Source organism: Acomys minous (genome assembly GCF_964271855.1).
Source record: "Acomys minous genome assembly, chromosome: 16".
Classification (NCBI taxonomy): Eukaryota; Metazoa; Chordata; class Mammalia; order Rodentia; family Muridae; genus Acomys; species Acomys minous.
In genome coordinates, this window is record NC_140498.1 from 93,228,336 (window position 1) to 93,252,557 (window position 24,222).

The following is a 24,222-nucleotide window of genomic DNA, read 5'->3' on the forward strand; positions in this document are numbered from 1 at the left end:
CGAGGACCCTTGCCCCCCCCCCCCCCCAGCCCTCAGCAGCATCCCTTCCATAGGCTCCAGGCTGTAGGTCTGGGTGGTGGGGAGGGGGCATCCCGAGTCTATCTGGGGACAGGGTGGGGTCGAAATGTGTCAATAGTGCCGCCACCCAGACTCCGCCTCCTGAGGACCCCCCAGTCCGCTCTAGCAGGTCTGTTCTGTCCCCCTGGTTACTGGCAGGCCTCCTCAAATAGTCTCCACTTTTTATTTATAGAGTAAATATTTATTGAGCGTTTGCTCCAAGCCGTTCCCATCCCCTCCTGCCCCTCAAGATCACTTGAACTGGCCAATCCTTCTGAAGGTATCACCTCTCTCTGGGAAAGCATCCTTGGCCCACCTCCCATCTCAGGTTGCCCCCCCCCCAGCCCTCCGGCCCCCGCCCCCCCCCCCCTAGCTCTTCAATCACAATGGGTACAGACAGCTAACAATTACCTAGCCCTGACTATGCCTACAGCTCCCAGGCATTTGGCATTGGCTGGCTCCTTTTTTTGTTTTTTTGTTTTGTTTTGTTTTTGTTTTGGAGACAGGGTTTCTCTGTGTATTCTTGGCTGTCCTGGACTCGCTCTGTAGACCAGGCTAGCCTTGAACTCAGAGATCCTCTTGCCTCTGCCTCCCAGGGTGCTGGCTTTACAGGCACGCGCCACTGTGCCAGGCTGGTTTTGTTTTTGTTTTGTGTGTTTGTTTTTTAAAGACAGGGTTGCAGTGTGTATGTAGCCCAGGCTAGGCTTCAAATTGGTGATCCCCCTGCTCTGCAGAACCACACCACATGCCCTGACTCAGGGTTCCACTAACTCACACAGCGTCCCTCCACACAGGAGCTGCTATGACCTCCGTTTCTGAGAGATGGAAACAGGCACCTGGTGTGCTGTTTGGGTGGTGGCACCCAAAGTCACAAAACTAGTAAAAGTCAGGCCTGTTACTATTAGTGAGGCAGTTAGTCCATTTCCCACCCTGCACTGTGTCCATTTGTCTATTTTTTGTCTGTTTTTATGACCTCAGCATCCAGCAATACCAGGGTGGCTATGACCTGTTTACCGATCTGAACTCTTGGATTTAAGAACCAAGCCTGAAGGCCAGGGGCTGGGTGTGTGGCTCAGTGGTGGAAGACTTGCCAGGTGTGCCGGAGGCTCTGGCTCCCGGTCTAGCCCCAGCACTGAAGGAAAAGGGGTGGTAAACTGCTGCCGAGCCTTTAATCTCAGCTCTGGGGAGGCAGAGGGGGGCAGATCTTTGAACTGGGGCCAGCCTGGTCTACATGAGGGAGTTCGTTCCAGGACAGCCAGCACTACACAGTGAGACCTTGTCTCAAAATAAACAAAAAGGATTCTGCAGAGGGGCTAGAGAAATCAGTGTCACTGAAGTATAAATTGAGCAAGGAAAGACACCCGTTTTGAGTGTCTAGTCCGATGAGCACTGATGAGCGCACACAGCGGAGTAGCTCGCTGTCACGTGAAAAACATTTCCCTCTCCTTGAAAATGCCCCACGTGCCCCTGACAGCCTGTGTCCTTCCCTCCTGTTCCCAGGCAACCCTTCATCGGTGTCCTTTCACTATAGACTAGTTTGCATTTTCTAGAACTTTGTAGACGTGAAGTCCTACGTGAACTCCTTCGTGTCTAGTTAGTTCTGAGAACTCGGGGTGGTGGCCCGCCTGTGCTGTTGGGGTCCGCTGACATCCCTCCGCCTTCACTTTCAGCCTCTTCATCCCTACAGTGGGCAGTGAGGGCAGACACTTCCTGATTTCCTTGGGAGCGTTGAACCTGTATGCAAGTACTTGATTACTGTAACTGTTCTCTAGGTCAGGGAGGGGCCACTGTTTCTGTTGTTCTCCCTAGCTGAAATGGTAGAGAGGAACATAGTAACTTTCCCAAGATGACTTTTGCAGCCCTAACAAGCCTCAGGCAGCAGCTTTAGCCATGGGCAGCCTAGTCCTGGGTCTGTCCTCTTTCTTTTGTTTCTAAAGACAGGGTCTCCTTGAACTTTCTATGTAGCTGAAGATGACCTTGAACTCCTGACCCTCCTGCCTCCATCTCCCCTATTCTAAGACCACAGGGGAGCACTAACCCTGCCTGCTTTATGTGGTCCTGGGGGGCGGGGAGGGGGTAGGGGATCCATCCAGGGCTTTGTGCACACTCAACAACGCTCCTCAACTGAGCAACATCCCTGGCGCACTCCTTATTCTTCTAAAAGCAGCGTTATTGTGGGCCGGCTATGGCGGAGGGAGAGACAGTTGAGAGCACTGTAGACCAGATAGAGAAACTCTGCTTCAAAAAAAAAAAGTACAAATAATGGTATAACATATGAAGAATGTATTTTCTTTCAATGTTTTGTTTTTAAACTTATTTTACTTTATTGAGACAGGGTCTCAGTGTGTAGTCCTGTCTGGCCTCACTGAGATCCGCCAGCCTTTGCCTCCCCAAGGCTAAGGATTAAAGGCACGCTTGCCTCTGAGCCTGGCTGAAGGTCACTTTGATTTTTCTTTGGGTCAGGATGGTCTGCCACAAGCTCCACTCAGACCAGGAACCTCACGGTGAATCTTGCTAGCTGCCTCTAGTGTGTTCTTCTTCAACAATGTCCTTCATCCTACCTTTGGCCATCTTCACTCCCCCCCCCCCATCTTCCCTAGGGATGTGGTATAATGTAAATATAATATATGTAGTGTATTACTGTTATACACTGTTATATATAATGTATGTAGTGTATATACTGTTATATATAATGTATGTAGTGTATATACTGTTATATATAATGTATTCACATATAACTATACTATTGCTAATACATATGCATGCGTATGTATGTGCACGTTAGGGGAGGTGCACTTCACCTGTGCATGTGGGGATGTGAGGGGTCAGAGGTAGCTTTTAGAAAGCTTACTTTTTGGAAACAGCTTCTCTCTCTCTCTCAACCTGGAGCTAACGGTGTTGGCTAGACTTACTGGCCAGGAGGCCCCACCCATCCTCCGGTCTCTCCCACTATCACACAAACACTGGGATTACAGGCAGCCACCACCACACCCAGCCTTTAAGTGGGTGCTGGGGATGCAAACTCGGGTCCGGATGCTTCTGTGTGGCAAGTCCTTTACCAGTAAGCCACCTCTCCAGAGGTGTGTATTTTTAGTTTGAGTGCAGGGACGGGCGTTCCAAGCACTGGGCACACATCATCTCTTGTAACTCCCCAGGAAGGGAAGAAGGAAGAGCTCCCATTTTACAGATGAGGAAACCAGGAAGGAGCTGGCTTTGGCAGGATGTCGCTGCTCGCCACAGCAAATCTCTCCCTTCCTCTTCACCCGGTCTTCCCTCGAGTTCCTCCCTGACCTGGCATTTTTCTGGATGCTTCTTCCCGACTCCGCATGCTTTTCTCTTCCGGCCCATGGATTTTTAGTGTCCTCACCAACTCCCCCCTCCTGCCCGACCCCACCCCACCCCCATCCCTCCCCACACTTTGTCTGGGCAAAGCTACAATTTCAAACCGGGGTTGAGTGCCTTCTGTAAAGGGGCTGGGGCAGAGCCCCTCCCCTCCCGTCTCAGCCCATAAATACCCCCTGTGCGCAGCGCCCAGGGGCGGGGTGGGGGGAGTAGGGGGGGGCTAGGGGGGAGCCAAGCAGGCTGATGTGTAATTAGAAACTTTTTTTCCTTCCCAGTCAGGGGAAGGGAGGGCCCAGGTCTGGCCCAGCCATTTTATTTGTCATGAATTATTCAGGAGGTGGGAAGAGGGAGTAGGGAGGGCCCCTCTGCTCACCAGACCCTTCCCTGGTCCTGCCCCAGCAGCCTGGCTCACTCAGCCACTTCCCCTCACCCAGTGAATAAACAGACCCTCGGGAGGCAGACAGATCTCATGGTGGGAGGGGGGGGGTGCCTTCTCAGCTGAAAGGAGAGACCGGGCTAAGACAAGACAAACTGAGCTGGCACTTGAACTCAGAACTCAGGGACTGGAAGGCAATGCCTTCATCATGTATGCCAGAAAAGGAAGCAGGGACCAGCAGGTTGGCCCCAAAAGGGAAAAGGTACTTAGCTGGTTCTGTTTGCTCGAGCTCAGTCTCCCTAAGGAAGGTGGGCGGGGAAGGGTGATGTGGAAAGCAAGGAAGTCGCTGGGGGAGCAGGAGTGACTTGCTGACAAGCAGGTCTGTTTATTTACCTGATGTAGAGACAAGGTGTTTCTGTATACCTCTGGCTGGCCTGGAACTTTATTTATTTATTTAGCTTTTAATGATTTATTTATTTATTATTATGTATACAGTGCTCTGCCTGAACATACACCTTCAGGTCAAAAGAGGGCATTGGATCATATTAGCTGGTTGTGAACCACCATGTGGTTGCTGGGAATTGAACTCAGGACCTCTGGAAGAGCAGCCGGTGCTCTTAACCTCTGAGCCATCTCTCCAGCCTGGAACTTTTTTTTTTTTCCCTAGGCTGACTTCAGATTTACTGTGATCCCCCTGCCTGTTTCAGTCTCTTAAGTGCTGGGATTACAGATCTGAGTGGCGATGCTTATGTAAGGTTTTTTTTGTTTGTTTGTTTTTGTTTGTTTTATGTTTTTCAAGACAGAGTTTCTCTGTGTTAACAGTCCTGGCTTTCCTGAACTTGCTTTTGTAGACCAGGCTGGCCTCTAACTCACAGCAATCACCTGCCTCTACCTCCCGAGTGCTGGGACTAAAGGCGTGCATCACCATACCTAGCTAGAAAGTCTTATTTTAAAGGACTTGGCATACACTCTCCATGACCCTGGAAAGAAGGAGGAGAGGGAGGAAAACACCAAGAGATCCCATAAGCTTTCAGGAAGATGCTGTTGTGACCATTTAATGGATGTGGAAGTTGAGTCTGGCAGATATTGAGGGAGTTGATTTGAGGACACAAACTGGTTAGTGGAACAGGAAGCTGATCCCAGCACATCCCTGCCTGGCACGCCCTTTGCCCCCGGAACTCCTGGTGAGTGGTGAGATGGCACCAAGGAGTGCGGACTCTTGCATCCTCGTGGTCCTCAGATCGCTCTTCCTTTGTTAGGTTTGTGGCAGCGTGCAGGTGCCTCCCCAGGACAGGCCTCCTGGGGATTATAAACGACTCTGTAGTCATGTGATTGAAGTCTACCGTCCCCACATTCCTTACAATCTTGTAATGTGGCCTCTTACCAGACCCTGGGCAGCCCCTCTGACAGGAAACTATCAATTCGAGGGGGTGGGTGGGGGTGGGGTGGGGTGCTAGCTCTCTGCGCAGTTCCCAGAGAAGCCAAGAGATTAAGATTTGGAAAATAAGCTCCTACATCCACACCTTACTACATGAACTTGGGCCAATTCCCTGAACGCTCACTCGAGATGAAGATGGGGTGATAAGCAAGGGCTGCTGTGAGACACACAGAAGATAACGCATATAAAAGATCTGGGGGGCTGGAGAGACGGCTCAGAGGTTAAGAACGCTGGCTGCTCTTCCAGAGGTCCTGCGTTCAATTCCCAGCAACCACATGGTGGCTCACAACCATCTACAGTGTGATCTGATGCCCTCTTCTGGCCTGCAGGCGTAGGTGCAGGAAGAGCACTGTATACATAATAAATAAAAAAAAACTTAAAACTTAAAAATATATTTGGCATGATGCCTAGCACATAGTGAGTGGGTGGTCATGCCATGACGCCATCGTCATTATCACTAATGTCAGCTTTTCCTTCGGGGGAGTAACAGGACAAGGTGAGTGCTTATGTGGCTTCTGGAATCGGCCGTGCTGTTTCCTCTAGGTAACCCTGTGTCAAGCCCTACACTTTGAATGGCGCTTCCTCCACACAGCCTCCGCCTTGAGCCACTAGCGGACGACCCAGCCTAGACAAGGAGGTGACTGAAGACTGCGTATGTGATCAACTAGAGCCAATGAGAGGGAGCCGGAGATTTAGCTCCCGAGAGATAAATTTTTCCCCACGGGGAAAAGCAGAGTCGGCTGTGGTACGCGGCCACTCGTAACTCTGAGCTCCTGGACCCAGGTGTGGGCCAGAAAGGAAGAATAATTATTACAGGCTCCTGCGCAATCAGTCCAGGCTGCCCTCGGACTTGCTGTTAGGATTTAAAAATAAATAGAGTGAGGCGCAACAGACTGATACAGGGAAATTTATTTGGGGACAAGGGAAGTGGAGAGGAGTTAGGACCTGAGTGGGCGGTGAGGAGAGAGAGGAGAGAAAAGAGAGGGAAAGCAAGAGATGTAAGATAGGAATGCTAGCTGGGCAGTGGTGGCGCACACCTTTAAGCCCAGCACTTGGGAGGCAGAGGCAGGTGTATCAGCTGTGGGTTCGAGGCCAGCGTGGTCTACAAAGCGAGTCCAGGACTACACAGAGAAACACTGTCTCAAAAAACCAAGAGGGAGAGAGACAGACCCAGACAGACAGACAGACACACACACACACACACAGAGAGAGAGAGAGAGAGAGAGAGAGAGAGAGAGAGAGAGAGAGAGAGAGAGAGAGAGAGAGACAGTGATAGGTTTGTCCTTTTTATTCTACCCCCTGGTGCATACCTAGCAATGGGTAGGTGATGATGTCAGAGGTTGCTAAGCAACCTAGAGGCAGATCAGATTGGCTAGCACGTCATCCTGTGAGCTAACACTTGCTATGTAGCTGAGGGTGGCCTTGAACAGCTAATTCTTCTGCTTCCACATCCCAGGTATCAGAATTATAATCCTGGGTCACCGCACCTGGCAGAATAATTATTATTACATTATTTATTTTTAAGGGGCAAGGTCTCACGATGTTACCCTGGCTGTACTGGAACTCCCTATGTAGACCAGGCCGTCCTCAGACTCACAGAGACTCATCCACCTGCCTCTCCCTCAGAGTGCTGGGACTAAAGATGTGTGCCACCACACTGGGCTACACTATTGATTTTGTTTGTTTGTATCATTTCTTCTCTCTCAACCAACCAAGAGCTCTGACTCATATACCTAGGCCAACGCACACTCTCCCACAGTCTCTCCACGTATATATAGAAACAGATCAATATAAATATAGAAACCATACACACATCTTTCAAATGACAGTGTGTGTGTCGAAGACTCCCTCCTAATTATTACTTTTGTTTCACACACTTAGGCCAAGAGAGAATGTCCAGTAAGGCTTTACGATTCACAACGCACAGGTACAAATTAAGAGCCTTTACTCACTGCCCTTATGCTGTCATGGAGTCACAGACTTCGAGTCACGGCTTGGCTTTAACCACGGTTTCCCTTTCGGCTTTCAGGCAAACATTTAATTCCTACTCTGGGCGTAGGCTCTGCGCCTTGCTTCCTTCTGTGAGCTGTTTGTGTCTGCCTCTGTCTGTGTGCTGGTGGTGTCAGAGCCCTAAGTATCTGTTTATGGTTTAAGACAGAAGCCAGATTTCCCTTTTGAACCTCCCACTTTCCTCTAAGGTCGTCCCCCCCCACTTCCCTGATCAACTAGGTTAGAGCTGTCTCACCTGCCCCCCTCTCTCTGCACAAAGACAAGTGCTCGGTCGCCTCTGTAAAGTCTGGCCACTTGCAAACCTAGACTAATTCTCTAGGTGGCTTGAGAGACACAGAGGCTGGCATAAAGCAGTGTTTGGGACACTTATGTCACAGCCCGGAAACTTCTGCGTCCAGACAGCAGAGTGGTTGGTTATAAGGAAGATGTTGAGAGTCAGAATCAGGTCAGCATCTCAAGCCGGATTTTGTCACACTCCCTTGCTGTGTGACTGTGGGGCAAGTTACTTCGCTTTGTAGGGCTCAGTTCCCTTGTCTGTAAAATGGGCATGACAGCGCCTGTGCCTCAAGGCCAGGGCTTGACCAAGGGACTTGCCTCTAGATCAGTGGTTCTCAATGTATGGGTCTCCACCCCTTTGGGGGGGCATCAATGACCCTTTCACAGGGGTTGCCTTAAGGCCATTGGAAAACACAGATATTTACATTATGATTCATAACAGTAGCAAAATTACAGTTACAAAGTAGCCATGAAATAATTTTACAGTTGGGGGGGGTCACCACAAGATTAAAAGATCACAGTGTTAGGAAGGTTGAGAACCACTGATCTAGAAAAATCCTCTTTCTCTGCAGTTTGCTCGTCTGGGACGGGTACTCAGCCTTGCAGCAAACCCTTCATCAGTGCAGCTATGAAAACCGTACTTCACAAAGCCTGCAAAATGACTCAGCTGGTAAGGTGCCTGCTGCCAAGGCTAAAGGACCCGAGTTCAAGTCCCAGGACCCACATGGTGAAAGGAAAGAATTCATTCCTCCAAGTTGTCTTCTAGCACTCACACAGGAACCTTGCACACACACACACACAAATAAATACATGAATAAATTAATTAATAAAATATCACACCTTTAATCCCAGCACGGGGGAGGCAGAGGCAGGTGGATCTCTGAGTTTGAAGTCAAATTGGTCTATAGAGTGAGTTCCAGGACAGCCAGCACTACGCGGAGAAACCCTGTCTCAAAGAACAAAAACAATATTAAAATACAGCAATCTCACTTTACTGACAGGATCAGAAAGGGCGAGCTGGTAAAATCACCCAGCTCAGGCTTGCTGGCTGTCTCCTCGTCAATGCCCCGCCCGCACTCCCCTGCGGTGTGTTCATAGACTGTTTCTCCTAGAACAGGCAAACGGCCATCACACAGCTAAAAAGCAAAGCCGGGATTTGAAGCCAACAGTTTCACTCCAGAGCTTGTTTGTTGCTGTGAGGCCTGGGCTGGATCCAGACTTCCTCTCTCTGCCTGACATGAGTTAGGAGTCTAAGCATCTGGGCTGACAGGATGGGCTGGTGGGTAAATGGGCTTCCCACAAAAGCCTGACCACCTTTGAGTTTGACCCAAGAAACCCACAGTGCAAGGAGAAAATCAGCTTCTGAAAGATGTCTTCTTTTTGGTTTTTTGTTTGTTTTGTTTTGTTTTTGACAGGATATCTCTGTGTAACTTTGGTTGTCTTAGACTCACTCGCTCTGTAGACCAGGCTGGTCTAGAACTCATAGAGATCTGCCTGGCTCTGCCTCCTAGAGTGCTGGGAGTAAAGAAAGCATGTGCCACCACCAGATGGCTTATATTTTAATATTTATTTGTGTGTGCATATGTGTGTGCATGTGTGTGTGCACAACTTTCATGTGTGGCTGAAAGTTGTCCTCTAGCCTCCACATGCAGACTGTGGCACATGTACACTGGGATTTGCACACACACACACACACACACACACACACACACACACATCATATACACACAGTAATAATAAATGAAAAAATTAAAAACAGTTAAAGGTACGTACCACCATGCCTGGCACTATCTCTCGCCCTCCCCATTTTCTTTCTTTCTTTTAAATATACATTTTTATTAATAACCCTCCCCACTTTTTTTTAGTTTTTTGAGACAGGGTTCTCTGTGTAGCCTTGGCTGTCCTGGACTCACTTTGTAGACCAGGCTGGCCTCGAACTCACAGAGATCCGCCTGCCTCTGCCTCCCGAGTGCTGGGATTAAAGGTGTGTGCCACCATACCCGGCTTCTCCCCACTTTCTTAAGTGTGGTTCTGGGAACTGAACCCATGGCATCACGCATGCTAGGCAGAAATTTCTACCATAATTTCTTTCTCTTAACCATAATTACACAGCCTCCATTGTAGTAGGAGACGCCAGCCACCCTTGGGGAAGGCCAGATAGGACCAAAGTCCAAGGTTGTTGTCTGCTTAGAAAGGGGCTCACAGGCGGGCGTGGTGGTGTGCACCTTTAATCCCAGCACTCGGGAGGCAGAGGCAGGCGGATCGCTGTGAGTTCGGGGCCAGCCTGGTCTACAAAGCGAGTTCCAGGACAGCTGGAGCCATTACACAGAGAAACCCTGTCTTGAAATTTTAATTAATTAATTAATTAATTAATTATAGGAAGGCAGGTAAGCCTGGAATGGGGGCCCATGTCTGTAATCTCAGCATCTGGAGGATAATGCAGGAAGGTGGCCTGTTACACAGTGTGAGCATGTCTCCAAAAAGAACTAGGGGGGAATGCCGGGCGTGGTGGCGGGCGCCTTTAATCCCAGCACTCGGGAGGCAGAGGCAGGCGGATCGCTGTGAGTTCGAGGCCAGCCTGGTCTACAGAGTGAGTCCAGGACAGCCAAGGCTACACAGAGAGACTCTGTCTCAAAAAACCAAAAAAAAAAAAAAAAAAAGAACTAGGGGGGAAAAGAAGGATGAACAAAATGGAAGGAAGGTAAGAGGCAGAAAAGGGGAGAGAGAGAGGCAGAAAGAACTTTATTGTTATTGGTTTTTTTTTTTTTTTTTTTTTTTGGTTTTTCGAGACAGAGTCTTTCTGTGTAGCCTTGGCCATCCTGGACTCACTTTGTAGACCAGGCTGGCCTCGAACTCACAGCGATCCACCTACCTCTGCCTTCCGAGTGCTGGGATTAAAGGCGTGCGCCACCACGCCCAGCTTATTGTTATTGTTTTATTTATTTTTTATTATTATTATTATTATTATTATTATTATTATTATTATTACTGCTACTATTATTATTTTGGTTCTTTTGGGAAAGTCTCTCTGTATAGCCCTGGTTATCCTAGAATTTACTATGTAGACCAGGCTGGCCTCGAACTCACAGCAATCCACCTGTCTCTGCCTCCCGAGTGCTGGGATTACAGGTGTGTGCCACCATGCCTGGCTTAAATAAATAAGTCTTAAAAATAAATAAATAAATAAAAAAGACACAAAGCAAAACCTACAAAGAGAAAAGCCTTTCCCTAGTGACGTCATCGGGGGCATCGGCTGTCCCAGCTATGGCTGTGACATCACTGAGGCCCACGAGCCGCTGCCAATCATCGAGTTCGTTAGCTATTCTTTACTTTTATCGGAGCCTGGCCACACAGGCAGCCTCAGGCCGGGCGTGGTGGCTCACACCTTTAATCCCAGCACTTGGGAGGCAGAAGCAGGTGTATGGTTGTGAGTTGGAGGCCAGCCTGGTCTGCTGCGGACCACAATTTCAGAGTTCCAGAAGGAAAGCAGGAGTTAGCACAAAACATCCTTTGCACAAATAGTTTGGGCCTGGGCAGCTGCTCTTACCTGTGAGAACAGCGGAGACCTTTCTGGGAACAGCTGTTCTGAACAAGATATGTGGTTTCCAACAACAAGCTACAAGGCCCTCGAGAAGTGGAGACCTTGTGAGGCTGGAGAAAAACACGGTTTCATAACTCTCAAGCTAGGAATTTAAAATAACTATGATTAATATTTTAAAACCTCTAATGTGCTGTTTTCAGCCAGGGGTGATTTTTTTTCTTCTTCCCTCCAGGAAGCATCAGGCATTACCTGCAGTTTTTGGTGTCACAACTGGAGCAGTTATCAGACTGAAAAAATGACTACAACTTCACGATACCTCTCTAATAAGAGACTGGAGAGACAGCTCAGCAGTTGAGAGCACTTGCTGCCTGCTCTTGCTGAGGACCTGGGTTCCGATCTAAAAGCAGCCGCATAGTTGCTCACAAACACCTGCTGTTCCCACTCTACGTGATCTGGCGCCCTCTTCTGGCCCCCAAGAGCACTGCACTCATGTGGTACACACACACACACACACACACACATGTGCAAAACACCTATACACATAAATAATAGTGATAGGCTTGTTTTTGTCTTTTAGTGAAAAACAAAAAACTCAGCTGGGCATGGTAGTGCACGCCTTTAATCCCAGCACACTTGGGAGGCAGAGGGAGGCAGGTTTCTCTGAGTTAGAGGCCAGCCTGGTCTACGAAGAGAGTTCCAGGATAGCCAGGGCTATTACACAGAGAAAGCTTGTCTTAAAAAAAATAAATAAATAAAAGAAAGAAAGAAAAGAAAGAAAAAAAGAAAAACAAAACAAAAAACTCTTAGCAACAAAAACTTGTTATTAATGAGAAGATGGGAAAATATCTTTGTTTTACTATTTTATTTTATTAGATAAGTTCTGATTGTATCACCCTGGCTGGCCTAGAACTTTTGTTTTGTTTTGAGACAGAGTTGCTGGGATTACAGGTGCGCACCACCACCGCCCAGCCAGCAGCATCTTTTTTTTTTTTCTCCAGATGGATTTTATCCACTTGGTGAAGTTATAATCAACATACGTGAGGATGACACAGAGGACTTGGTCGTTACCCTCTGACAGGCTGGCATAGAGGTGCATGTGACCTTAGCACCTGGGAAGTGACAATGGGAAGAGAAAGAGCTCACGCCTACATGTTCCGTTTCAGCTACGTATTGAGATGGGGACCAACCTGAGCTAATACAGCCTGTCCCAAAAACAAGTCAACTGTCAAGACCACCACCACCACCACCACCGTCATGTGACAGCTGGGGCCAGCGACTTGCCTTATACAGTAGCGTCACTAGAGACTCTGCCTGTAATAAAAAGAAAAAAAGTAAGTAGCTGGCTGGGTATGGTGGTGCATGTCTGTTATTCCCACTCCGGAAGCAGAGGCAGGTGCCAGGGTCCCTGTTGAGTTCGAGGTCAGCCTGGCCCACAAAGCAAGTTCCAACCCTGTCTCAACCAAACAAAACACAAACAGGCTTTCATATACAACCGTGTAGCAAAAGAGTTGGAAGCATTTGAGACTTGCATCTCAAACAGGATCCATGCTGGGGCTAGAGATGCGACAGAGTATGCACTTGGTGTCTGGAAGGCCCCGGGGTAGACCTGTAACACTACAGGAAAGCGGAAAAAGGAAAAAAGAGGGGAACTGTGTAATGGCCGGTCTCGAGGGTTTCTGAACCTTTCAAAATCTGGATTACAGCTGGAGATATGGCTCTTTGGAGTCAGGGCCCTCTTGCAGAGGATGCGAGATTAGAGTCGCCGCATTGGTCAGCTCGCAACCGCCTGCAACGCCAGCTCGGGGGCATCCTTGATTCTGTGCTGGCCTCTGTGGGCACCTGTACTTACGTGCACAACTCCCCCTCCCCCTGCCACACACACTCATATAACTTTAAAAAATAAGGAGAAGACATCTAAGAAGGCTAAAAAAGGGGGCTGGGGATGGTGGCGCACACCTTTAATCCCAGCACTTGGGAGGCAGAAGAAGCACGTGTATTGCGAGTTCGAGGCCAGCCTGGTCTACAAAGCTAGTCCAGGACAGCTAAGGCTACACAGAGAAACACTGTCTCAAACAAACAAATAAACAAAACAAAACAAAAGAAAGAAACCTAAAAAAAGGAATGGGAGGGCTAGCAATATGGCTCAGTGGCAGAGGGCTGAGGACCTGGGCTCCATCTCTGGCAAATAAAATAGATAAATGGGTTTTAAAAAAAAATTCTAATGATGTTACTACAAACCCCTGGAGTCAAGGATACAACTGTGCAATGGGAATCTTTCCATATTTTTTCCCTAGAACATGTTATTTGTACTTTGGAAAAGAAACAATGAGACTTTTTAAAAAAAAGAACAGTAACACACACACACACACACACACACACACACACACACACACACACACACACACACACACACCTCCTTCCCTTTCCCAGCCTATCAGCAGCATCCCTCGATACCTCCCACTCTTCCAAACTTCTTGCCCTGTAAAAAGCCACTTGGGAGCTCGCTCCCCGACAGCTGCGCCCGCCCGACTCCACAGACAGCAAGGCCCAGGAGTGGGGGCTCGGCCACCCTGCCCAGGGGAGCGAGCAAGGGGGCTCCCGCCTGCCCGCCCCGTCGCTTTCTCTCGGAGTAATTAAGAGTGAAATCCCGCTCCCTGTGACCCCGAGCTCCAGGCCGGCCTGATTTACACATGAAAGGTCTACCCGGGGCTGCGCTTTCTCCTTTTCCTTCACAATGAAGAGCGGCCTATAAATAAAACCTCTGAGAAACAGGAGGCTTCAAAAATGTCTTTGTGCGTGTGTGTGTGTGTGTGTGTGTGTGTGTGTGTGTGTGTGTGTGTGTGTGTGTTAGGGTGGGGGGTGTGTGTGTGTCAGAGACAAGAGACAGACAGGCAGACAGAGATGAAGACCCAGACTGACTAGAAAGAGTTTCAACAGAGAAATCATGTGAGATAAACAGCCAGGTGGGTGAGATGGCTCAGCCGGTAGAGGTGCCTGACAACTGCAGTTTGAGTCCCAAAATCCACAGGTTAAAAGCAGAGACCAGAACCAAGGCCACACTGGGACACACACAAACTCATAACCAAAATATAATGTGTGTGTGTGTGGTTTTTTTTTTTTTTTTTTTTGGTTTTTCGAGACAGGGTCTCTCTGTGTAGCCTTGGCTGTCCTGGACTCGCTTTGTAGACCAGGCTGGCCTCGAACTTACAGCGATCCGCCTGCCTCTGCCTCCCATGTGTGTGTGTTTTTAATGAGGACATTATGGTTACATTTTAAGAACGCAGAAGCTCAGACTTGAAAGGAAGATTTCCCCAAGAAAACCCACAGAAGAAGGGCTCGCAAGTGAGAAGGAGCACTGGAGGCAAATGTCTGTGGCAGCGCTGAGAGGCCTGCACACACTGCGTGACGCACAGGACCCTCTCGAGGCAGGAAGAACTCTAAGTTTACTGCTGCAAGAACTTTGGCTTTACTTATTTATTTAGGTCATTTTTACTTTTTGATTATTTGTGATTTGTTGTTGTTCTTCTTTGAGGATTTGTTTTTGTTTTTTTGAGACAGGGTTTTTCTGTAGCCCTGTCTGTCCTAGAACTAGACCAGGCTGGCCTTGAACCCACAGAAATCTGTCTGCCTCTGCCTCCTGAGTGCTAGGATTAAAGGCAAGCGCCCTAACGCCTGGCCTGTTCTTTGGCAATTTTGTACGATGTGGATATGTTTTATTTAGCTTTTTTGAGATGTGAACCAGGCTGGCCTTAAATTCCTGATCTTTTTTACCTCCACCTCCCAAGTTCAGGAAGGGAGAGAGGAAGGAGAGGAGGGTCTGTGTGTGTGTGTGTGTGTGTGTGTGTGTGTGTGTGTACTGCTATGCCCAGCTCACATAGCCCAGGCTAGCCTCAAATTCCCCAGGTAACCAAGGATGACCTTGAAATCTCTGATCCTTCTGCCTCCTGAGTGCTGGGCTCACAGGTGTGCACCACGCCGAGTTTACACAGTGCAAGGGACGAAGCCTTATTAGCACAGCCAACTGAGCCGCACTCTCAACCCTGAAAACCATTATTTATTTGCTGCATGTGCACGTACATACGTGCAAGCCACGGTATGAGTACGGATCAGTTCTCTCCTTCAACCATGCAGGTTTCAAGGATCAAACTTGGGTCATCGGGCTTGGTGGCAAGGCCCCAGACCAGCTGAGCCATCGTGCTGGTCCAAACCTGTCCCGCACACAGTTACAAATAAAACTTTATTTTCTTTTTCAGGCAGGGCCTCACTCCGTTAACTCTGGCTGACCTGGAACTCACTATGTAGAACACCTCAAAGGCTAGTCTCACAGCCCCAGAGACCTGCCTGCCTCTGTCTCCCGAGTGGTGGGATTAAAAGACATGTACAAACCACCTTGGCATGGAATTCTTGACCCTCCTGCCTAAGTATTTAACCACTTGAACAAAAATAAAAAACAAAAAACAAACAAACAAAAAACAAAAACAAAACACCCACAAGCAAACAAAAAAACCATTTCCCTGGAATCTCGCATCTCACTTTCTAAAATATTCAGACAGATGCCAACAATAGAACAGCCTTGCTAGAGCGAAGATCCAGTGGGGCTCAGGCTGGCTTTGAACTTGGGATGTAGCCCTAGCGGACCTTGAAGCCTTCATTCTCCCCATGCTGCCTTTATAAGTTGAGCCTCCGTGCCCAGTTCATATAATGCTGGGGAATCAAACCCGGGCTTTGCGTGCACTAGGCAAGCATCCTACCAAATGAGCCGCAGTCCCCGCCCGGGGAAGGCCTGACATCCCTGACCTATGACTTCTAGAGCCCTGAAAACAGTCCTGCTGCCACTGCTATGGGAAAGTCCAGGCAAGAGACAGAGACAGGCAAATTCTGCAGGGCAGATGGTTGGGAGCGAGCCCTGGGGAGCAGACAGTCAGCCTGCATCTGCTTGAGGCTGCCGTGGGGTACAGGGTCGGGTACAAGGTCCCATGCTGCTTCATAGCTGTCTCTTAGCCTCAGTTTCCCTCTTTGCAAAGTGGCTCATGATTATCCAAGGGCCTTCTGCCTTGGCACATTAGGAGACAGATTGATCAGTCAATATGCCTGCTCAAGAACACGTTAAATCTCTAGTGTCTTTCTACTTTTCTCTCAAATGTTTATTGCCTAAATTCAGCTGCCAGTACAGAGCTCCTGCCAAAAGCCAACACGCCTAGCACGTGGTAGGAACCTGCTAGGTGTGCCTAATCTTTGCATGGGCCATCTCTTTCTGTCTTTCTTTCTTTCTTTCTTTCTTTCTTTCTTTCTTTCTTTCTTTCTTTCTTTCTTTCCAAGACAGGGTTTCTCTGTATAACAGTCCTAGCCTCGCTTTGTAGACCAGGGTGGCCTCAAACTCTCAGCAATCCGCCTGCCTCTGCCTCCCCTGTGCTGGGATAAAAGGCGTGTGCCACCACGCCCGGCTGGACCGTCTTTTTCAATCTTCACAATTACTTTATCCCGTGGGTTTGTTGTCATTCTTACTGTCTGGAGAAGAAAGAGGTTGAGAGAGAGAGAGAGAGACGCAGTGACTTGTCTGAGACCACACGGCCTCTAAGTGGTACACAAGCCTGTGATGTGAACATATGTTAACTTGAGGGCACGCCAGTGTGTTGAGAGGGCTTGTCAGAACACACACGGCTGGGCTCCACGCCCCTCCAAAGTGTCTGAGGAAGCACGCCTAGGGTGGAGGCCGCAAATTTGCATTTCTCACCTAGTCCCAGGTCATGTTGCTGTTGCTGGTCCAAGGCATACTGGGAACTTCCTGACACCAAGATTTCCCCTGTGTCATTATCCCAATTAGGCACGCTGTGTCATGCCCAGCCCGCTACAAAAGGCTGGATTACTGGAATTTGGAGTTTGTTATAATTCTTTTTAGCACTCAGTTTATATGATCCTGTAGTCTTAAAGTCTTAAAAAAAAAAGGGCAAAAAGAAAAACAAGAAACAAAAAACCTTCTAGGGAAGTGGCTCTCAACCTTCCCAATGCCATGACTATGTAGTACAGTTTCTCACATTGGGGTGACGCCCCCCAACCATAAATTTTTTTTCTTTTTCCAAGACAGGGTTTTTCTGTGTAGCCTTGGCTGTCCTGGACTTGCCTTGTAGACCAGGCTGGCTTTAAACTCATAGGGATCCATCTGCCTCTGGCTCACCAAGTGCTGGGATTACAGGCGTGCGCCTCTGTGCCCAGCTCATAAAATTATTTTTGTTGATACTTTATAACTGTAATTTTGCTAATGTTATGAACTGTAAATATCTGTGTTTTCTGATGGTCATAGGTGACTCTTGAAAGGGTCACTTGATCCCCAAAGGGGATGACCCACAGGTTGAGAAGCACTCAGTGGGATACTCCCAGCACCAAGCAAATCTCTTACCCACTTTAAAGGTGTAAAGAAAAAAAAAATCTGGAAGCTGAGCGTGCTAGCACTACCTATATATAATCCCAGCACTTGAGGGACAGACAAGGAAGGCAAGGAAACAAGGTCAACCTCGGTTACATAATAAATTTGAGGCTAGCCAGGCGCAGTGGCGCACGCCTTTAATCCCAGCACTTGGGAGGCAGAGGCAGGTGGATCTTTGTGAGTTTGAGACCTGCCTGGTCTACAAATTGAGTCCAGGACAGCCAAGGCTACACAGAGAAAGATTGTCTTGAAAAACAAAAAACAAAAATAAAAATGTAAAAGTTTGAGGCTAGCCTGGGCTACATGAAACCCTGCCGTCAAACAAACGAACAAACAACAAAAAAACCCACAAAAGTTAAAATAGGCTAAAAAACACGGAAGCCGTAAACGGTGCAAATGGACGAGAGAGGCGAGAGCCACGGTGTGTGCGCCTGGTTCTCAGGTTCTTGGGAGCCTGAGACAGGAGGACATTTGAGTCTTGGAGCTGGTAACCTGGGTACCAGAAGACCAGCCAGAAACAGTGGCTTGGTTCTGTAAGTGCAGCTACCTGCAAGGCTGAGGCAAGAGGGTGGAGCGTTCAAGGCCAGCCTGGGCGAAGCAGACACACCCTCTCTCAACGGAAAATGTTAAAGGGGGCTGAAGAGTATAGCTTAGTGGGAGAGTGTTCACATAGTACGGATGAGGCCCTAGGTTCAACTCCTAAAACTGAAAGAGAAGGAGGGGAGGAGGAGGAGGGGGCCAAGGAAGAGGAAGGAGAGAAGAAAGAAAGGAAGTGAGTGAATGAGGGAGGGCGGGAGGGAGGGAGGGGGAGGGAGGGAGGGAGGGAGGGGGAGGGAGGGAGGGAGGGAGGGAGGGAGGGAGGGAAGGAGGGAAGGAGGGAGGCAGACCATCAGCCAGCTCTGGTCACCCCAACCATCGCGGCAAAGACTTTCTTTGCGCCTATGTAGTAGAAGTTTGCTAATATGAGTAAGAAATCACTTCAGGAGCTGGGGACGATGTGGTGTGTGCGTGTGCACGCTCGTGTGTCACACCAGTACTTGGGAGGTAGGAAACAAGAGAACTGGGAGTTCAAGGTCAGCCTCAACCACAGACAGAGTCTGTGGCCACTTCAGACTGCCGGAGACCCTGTCTCAGAACAGAACAAGGGCTGGAGAGGACGGCTCAGGACATCAGACAGTGGCCACAAAGCTGATGACCTCAGTCAGACTCTGGGACCCACGGGAAGACAAGGACTTACCGCCACACGCGCCCTGTGGCATGTATGCCTCCACACATGTACAAATACACAAATGAATACATGTCAAGAAAAAAAACTGAAGCAATAGAAAGAACTCACTGTCTCTTTGTGTACTACAAATGTCAAGGTGATGGGACGGGACGGGTCCAGAGTGACCAGCTGCTGACCTCAGAAGTGACTGTGCTGACCAGTAACCAGGGAGTCGGTGCTGTTACCCACCACTGTAGTTATTTAACCATGTAATAACTGTAGACGACAGATTGAGGAGAGACAATGGGGAAAAGAAAATGAATGTTTCTGTAAATGGGACTGGATGCTCTGTAGAGGGCAGAGGGTGGCCCCCGGGGTAAGAGGGCTCACTGTGCAAGTAGGAGAAACTCAATAAAGAACCTCAGCACTGGAAGGCAGAGGCAGGTGGGTCTCTGTGAGTTCGAGGCCAGCCTGGTGTACAGAGCGAGTTCCAGGACAGCCAGGACTGCACAGAGAACAACATGCATAAACATAAAACATGGGGGGAAAAAAGGTTTTGCTTTTTACCTGTGAATGTGTTTGTTGTGTGTGCCAGTGTGTATGCGTGTTAGTGTGTAAGTGTGTACGTGTGTGAGTGTGTGAGGTTGTGTTGTGTGTCTGTGTGTGTTTGTGTTGTATCTGAATAAGTGCATGAGTGCTAGTGTACAAGTGTGTGAGTATGTATGTTGTATGTTCTGGTGTGTAAGGCCGTGTGTTAGTGTATACGTCTGTGATCGTGTAAATGTGTGAAGATGTGTTGTGTAAGTGTGGTATGTGGGGGTGTGTACGGTGTGTGTGTTAATGTGTAAGTGTGTAAGTGTGTGAAGCTATATGCGCCTGTGTTGTGTTGTGTGTGCCTAAGTGCATGAGTGTTAATGATCAATGTGGGAGTATGTATGTTGTATGTATGCTGGTGTATAAGAATGTGTGTAGATGTAGAAGTGTGTGATTGTATGTGTGATGGTGTGTTATGTGTGAGTGTAGTGTGTGTGAGTGTGTCTTGTGTGTTGAGAGTGTGTGTCAGTATGAAGTGTGCGTTGTGGTAGTGTGTAAATGTGTGATTATGTAAGTGTGTGAAGGTATGGTGCATGTGTTGTGAGTTTGTATGTTTTGTATGTTGTGAGTGTGTGAGTGGGTGTGTTGTGTGTATGAGTGTGAGGGAGAAAGGGATTGTGGAATTTATTTGTCGAATTTTTAACTCATCTCTTTTGAGTCAACATAATCAGATACTGGCTCATTACCTCACAGTTTATAAAGCACTTCGTAGTTAATAAAGCATTTTCAAGTCATTTCATTTAATTCTTAGGGCTGCTCCAGGCAGAAGGGACGGTTTCTTTGTGTGTGTTAGTCAAGCACTTGATCCCAGACCCACACTTCCCGTCCCATTTCATCACATCATAAGCGGAGGAAAACGGCGCAGGCCTGCAGCCTTTAATCCCAGCACTCAGGAGGCAGATCCCTGTGAGTCTGAGGCCAACCTGCTCTTCACAGTGAGTTCCAAGCGAGCTAAGGCTACATAGTAAATCCCCATCTAAAAAACAAAATGAAAGAAAGATACCCTACAGAGAATCAGCTCTCTCTCTCTCTCTCTCTCTCTCTCTCTCTCTCTCTCTCCCCCCCCCTCTCCCTCCCTCCCTCCCTTCCTCTCTCTCTCTCCCTCCTTCCCTCCCTCCCTCTTTTTCTCTCTCTCTCCCTCCCTCCCTCTCTCTCTCTCTTTTCTTTTTTTTTTGGAGGGGGGCGGGGTTTGTGACAAGGTTTCTCTGTGTAGCCTTCACTGTCCTGGAACTCACTCTGTAAACCAGCCTGTCTTTGAACTCACAGAGCTCTACCTGCCTCTGCCTCCCAAGTGCTGGGATTAAAGGTGGCCTGTGTCTATCCAGGGTTTCTATTGCTGTGAGGAAACACCACAACTAAAAGCAAGCTGGGGAGGAAAGGGTTTATTCAGCTCCCACTTCCACATCCTAGCCCTTCCCTGAGGGAAGTCAGGACAAGGAACCTGGAGGCAGGAGCTGATGCAGAGGCCATAGAGGGCGCTGCTCGCTGGCTTGCTCCCCATGGCTTGCTCAGCCTGCTTTCTCATAGAACCCAGGACCAGCAGCCCAGGGATGGCCCCACCCAAAATGGGCTGGGCCCTCCCCCATCAATCACTAATTAAGAAAATGCCCTACAGGTTGCACACAGCCCACTCTTGTTTTTGTTTTGAGACAAGGTTTCTCTGTGTAGCCTTGACCGTCGTGGACTTGCTTTGCAGACCAGGCTGGCCTCGAACTCACAGCGATCCACCTGCCTCTGCCTCCCAAATGCTGGGATTACAGGAGTGCGCCACCGTGCCCGGCTACACAGCCCAATTTTAAGGAGGCATTTTCTCAATTGAGGTTCCCTCCTCTTTGATGACTCTAGCTTGTGTTAAGTGGGCATAAAACCAGCCAGCACAACTGACCTTGTGTCAGCTTTACGCACAAACACCACTGTTAAGCCACAACCTTTGCTTTCCTGTTCATCCCCAGCACATATTAATACGACGAAAAGGTAAAACGTTCCAAGCCTTAAAAGTGCCACAGTCTTTACAACTTCAAACAATTTAAAATTCAGATTATTTAAAACTCCAAAGCCTCTCTTAGGATCCAATATGTCTATATTTTGTATTTCGAGACAGGGTTTCTCTGGGTAGCCTTAGCTGTCCTAGACTCACTTTTGTAGACCAGGCTGGCCCCAAACTCACAATGATGCCTCTGCCTCCCTAGTGCTGGGATTAAAGGCGTGCGCCACCACGCCCGGCCTAGGACGCGAAATATTTTTACGAATTCAGTTTCTCAACTGTGGCCTTCTGAAAAATAAATAAATAAATAAATAAACACTTTCTTGCTTTAAGAGAGAGGAACCAGGGCACAGGCACAATCAAAACCAAACTCCAACTGTAAATAACTCAGTATCCAAAGTCTGGGACTCACTCACCATCTGCTGGGCTCCTCTGAGGGGCGGGGTCACTTCCCTGGCTCCGCCCTCTGCAGCTCACACAGCTTGTCTCCTGGGCTCATGCTGGCTCCACTCCACTGCTGCTGCTGTTCTTGGTGGTTATTCCATGGTACTGGCATCTCCAAAATGCTGGGGTCTGCTGCTGCAACTGGGCTGCAGCTTCACCAACAGCCTCTCCTGGGCTCTCTTCAGGGACCCCAGCCCTGCCTCACAGTACCGAGCCTCAGCTGCTCTCTATGACCCCTTCATGCCTTCAAGACCAGCAGCACCTGGGTGACTCTTACACTACCAGGCTCAGCTGCCAGAGTAAGATATAACCTTGGCCACCTCTGGAGCGCAGCTTGTGTGTGCCGACCCTGAGGAAACACTTCCCGGAAGACTTCACCTCAGCGCTGCTGGTCTTATTTATTTATTTATTTTTGGTTTTTTGAGACAGGGTTTCTCTGTGTAGCTGTCCTGGAACTCACTTTGTAGACCAGGCCGGCCTCGAACTCACAATGATCCGCCTGCCTTTGCCTCCCGAGTGCTGGGATTAAAGGCGTGGGTGCACTACCACCCGGTTGACAACCAGAGCTGTTACACAGAGAAACCCTGTCTCGAAAAACCAAAATAAATAAATGAATAAATAAATAAATAAATAAATAAATAAAAGGAAGTCAGGACAGGAACTCAAACAGGGCAGGAACCTGGGGGACAGGAGCTGATGCAGTGGCCATGGAGGGTGCTCCTCATGGCTTGCTCCTCATGGCTTGCTCAGCCTGCTTTCTTATAGAACCCAGGACCACCAGCCCAGGGATGGCCCCACCCACAATGGGCTGGGCCCTCCCTATCCCTCACTAAATAAGACCATGCCCTCCAGGTGTGTGCCTACAGCCTGATGTTAATAGAGGCAGTTCCTCAGCTGAGGCTCCTTCTCTCTCTCTCTCTCTCTCTCTTTCATGACTCTAGACTGGGTCAAGTTGACATAAAACCGTCCAGCACAGGCTACCTGGGAACACTGTCGACATTAGCGAGCTCTTGTCAGCTGACTAAAGGGGTCTGTGGAGGTCTGAGGGTAGTCACCCTCTACCCTGTCTCCATTGTCAAGGCTAAGCCTTTGTTTCTTTGAACTGAGTCTAAATGGGACTCTTCATTGGCCAACCGGAAATGGTGACATCAGCACCTGGTTCTTGCAAAGGGGTCCAGGAGTGCCTCCCACTTGGAATTCCCCTCATGGCCACCACGGAAGACTCCTTATCTCTAGACAGCCTGGATTCAAGCCTTGACACAGCCATTTTTTTCTAATTTTCTGTTTACTTGTTTATTTCCATTTTGGTTTGGTTTTGTAGACAGCGTCTTGATATTTAGCCCATGGCTGGACTCAAAACTCTCAATCCCCAAACTGAGCATGAATAGCACTCGGGAGGCAGAGGCAGGTGGCTCTTTGGTGACTTCAAGGCCAGCCTAGTCAACAGAATGAGTTTAGGGCTAGCCAAGACTACATAGTGAGACCTTCTCTCAAAATCAAGCAAGCAAACAAACAAACAAACAACTCTCCATCCTTTCTCTGACTCCCACGTGCTGAGATTACAGGTATGAGCTACCACACTGGGCAGACATAGTTTCTTTTGTCACGAGAAGAAAAGGAACAGCAAAACTCCATTAAACTATTCAACACTGCTGGTTTGTGTGAGAGGCTGCCGTTTGCTTTGGGGTTGCAGAAATAAGCAAACCACCACCCTCCTCTCAGGGAGCGCGCAGGCTTCTCATAAGGCAGTGATGGACGATAAGGTGCTTACCTAGCTTGCACTAGGCCTTAGGTTTGGTGGGGGGAGAGGAGGAAGGGGAGGAGGAGGGAGGGGAGGAGGAGGGAGGGGAGGAGGAGGGAGGGGAGGAGGAGGGAGGGGAGGAGGAGGGAGGGGAGGAGGAGGGAGGGGAGGAGGAGGGAGAGGAGGAGGAGGGAGGGGAAAGGAGAAAGAGGAGGGAAGATGATTCTTGGCAGAGAGGATGGCATGAACAAAGGCCTGAGGTTGGAAAGGGTTTGCCCATGGCTTTAGGTACATGACGAAAGCTAAGCCAGGACTAGTGAGGCACCCTGAGCAGTGAGGACCACCCTCAGGTCTGCACTTTAGAAGGATCCTCATGGCTGCTGTTTAGAGAGCAGATCGGAGAGGGGCAAGGCTCTCAGGAGGGAGGGCGATCTGCAATGGTCCAGGCAGGGGGAACAACTGCCGGCCCTGACTAAGCAGAGGTGGGCTGGAGAGATCTGAGAGGCACTCAGGAAGGAAAATGGTGTAGGAATTGGTTGGTTAGAGGTGGCTGGTGGGTGAGATGATAAAACGGACGGAGCCTCAGTTTGCTGGAATGAGCACTGCATGACACTGGCACCATTATAAAACCATCAGAACGATGCTACGATGCTGAAGGTTAGCAGTCTAGTAGGGAAGCGGGCGTGGGATACAGCCATCTATTTCCCGCGGTACCACAAAATGCACAGCAAAGATGCTGGCAGGGGCTCTGGAGACTCCGGCTGAGAGTCACCCAGGGGCAAGAGATT

At 48.9% G+C, this 24,222-nt stretch overlaps 1 protein-coding gene and 1 long non-coding RNA gene across 5 annotated transcripts in view; one reads left to right on the top strand and one right to left on the bottom strand.

The window, feature by feature from the left end:
* MSI1 (musashi RNA binding protein 1) overlaps window positions 1-24,222 on the bottom strand; it is an 85,227-nt gene that overhangs the window by 57,565 nt on the left and 3,440 nt on the right. For 2 of the 4 annotated variants that reach the window (XM_084762210.1, XM_084762211.1), the window contains exon 1: window positions 21,666-22,066. The exons of the other annotated variants lie outside the window; for them this stretch is intronic. The gene's annotated coding sequence lies outside the window, so the exon portion shown is untranslated. Of the gene's footprint in view, window positions 1-21,665; window positions 22,067-24,222 lie in introns of those variants that run through there. 4 annotated transcript variants of the gene reach the window in all.
* Window positions 6,121-12,605, top strand: LOC311586244. The gene is made up of 3 exons (XR_014775494.1): window positions 6,121-6,669; window positions 11,273-11,534; window positions 12,039-12,605. It is a non-coding gene; the product is annotated as an uncharacterized lncRNA (long non-coding RNA).